Genomic DNA, 2015 nt, shown 5'->3' with positions numbered 1-2015 from the left:
AATTAGACTCATCTCACCCTGAGCTGTCCGGTTTTTTTAGGATCCCCACCGACCGCTTTTGCATACAATCCTGCCGGGGCCGCCTGGCCGCACCGCTCGGCAGCAGAAACCTTCGGGGCGGTTTGGGGCAGGAGATGTCCTTTTGGCAAGCGGGGCAGAGCGGCTGTCCTGCCCGACGTGCCATCCCCTCGCGCTTTGATGTCCGCTGCCTTTGAGCCATCTCTGCATGTCATTAGGGGCCCGGACAATTAAAGAAGTGCCTTTGCACCCCCCCCTCCCGACCCCCCTCAACCCCTCCCCGCAGCGGAGGGGAAGTAGGAAAAAAAGAAATACATCGGCCAACACGGCGAGCCGATGCGGGGCTGAGTTCGCCTTCGGATCGCGGTTGTGAGCTGGGAAAGTCGCCCGAAGGGGAGCGGGAGGAGCCCCGACAGTGACAGCGACAGTGACTGCCCGTCCGGCCGCTTGTCGCCGGCTTTGGTGGCGGATTGGATGGGGAGTCCTTCTGCCGCCCGGGTACGAGGCTCCGTCCTCGGGACGGTCGGATGCAGCTCGGTCTCCCCGAAAGTCAAATTTAAAATAAATAAATAAATAAATAGAAATAATAATAATAATTAAAAAAAAATAGAATAAAATCGATCAGTGGGAATGAAAGGTTGGAAGCGAGGCTTAACGCGCTGCTCTTTCTGAGAGGCTGGCAGAGGGAAAATGCGTCTGGGAGGGCTCGGAGGAGGCTGGGGATGCTCGGCTGTTCTATAGGCTATCTATCTATCTACCTGTATATATATATTTATAGTGACACGGCACGAATAACGAGTAGAGGAAGGTCGCGACGTGCAGCCCCGCTCCCGCCGGGCTGGGGCTTCCCGTGGCCGGGAGGTGAGCCGCTCCCGGGCCGTTCCCACGCGTGTCCCCTCCCCGAACGGCGACAAAAGTTCGGTGACAGGTCATTGGCGAGTGCCGTACCCCAGAGCCCGGCATTGACCGGGCACCCGCTCGGTCGGGAGCCGGAACCTGGCACGGGAAAGGGGACACGCGTGTACAGCCCGCTCCCGGTCTCCGTGGGCTTCGAGAGACGTCTCCTTCCCGAGTCCCCGCGTGGGTGATGCCACTCGTATTCGTGCCCAGCGGCCGAGCCCCGGCACCGTTAAACTCCCGTTTTCCTCTTTTTCGCCGCGTTGCCAACGAGAAAATGAGGATGGGGGTCTTTTTCCCTTCGGTTCTTGCCCACGCGGGGACGAGGACTGCCTGTGGCACCGGCAGCGACGCTTCCCCGTGGCACGGACACGGGAGAAATGCCGCTCGGATTGAGGAACGGAAAAGCGCCGCGGAGCCGGGGAGGACAACGGAATAACGCACAAAAAGAGGGGGAAAGAAAAAAGGAAAGGAATACAAACAAACAACAACAAAATAAAGGAAAGAAAAGCAGAAAGATGCGCGCGGTTCGAGGGGCAGCGGCCGGGCGCTGGGAGTCGGGTCCCGCGCGTCCCCGTTCCTTCTCCGACGGCCCCACAACGACTCGAGCCCTCGGCAGGCAGCTGAGGGGCTGCGGCCAGCCGCACCCGCACCCCGACCCGTCCTCACCCCGCTCCCGCACGGGGATCCCCCTCGGACCCCAAATCCCCCTCCTCAATCCCGTCTCCTCCAAGGCGAGGCGGAGAGGCGGGGTCCTTTCCACTGCGCACCCCAAAACCGGGACGGAACCGCCTGTCCCCTCGGTGTCCCCCCGCGCCCCTCTCGCCTCCCGCGGGCCCGGGGGGGAGGTTGGGGGGGTTGGGGGGGGATGACAGCGGTGGGCAGCCGGAGGTGACAAACGCAAAGAAGGAGGAGAAGGGGAAAAGCTGCGGGTGTCACCTACCTGCGCCCCGCGCCGCCGCGCCCGCTCTGCGGGAGCCGGGAGCATCCCCGCATTTATGGGAGCCGCAAGCGGGCGGCTGTTGACTTTAGCACAAAGCAAAGATTTCGCTGGCCGCTAGTTTAAAAATGAATATTTTACCAAGATATCGATCAGCTTT

This window comes from Meleagris gallopavo, chromosome 2, assembly GCF_000146605.3.
Source record: "Meleagris gallopavo isolate NT-WF06-2002-E0010 breed Aviagen turkey brand Nicholas breeding stock chromosome 2, Turkey_5.1, whole genome shotgun sequence".
Classification (NCBI taxonomy): Eukaryota; Metazoa; Chordata; class Aves; order Galliformes; family Phasianidae; genus Meleagris; species Meleagris gallopavo.
This window is presented reverse-complemented; position numbering follows the sequence as displayed.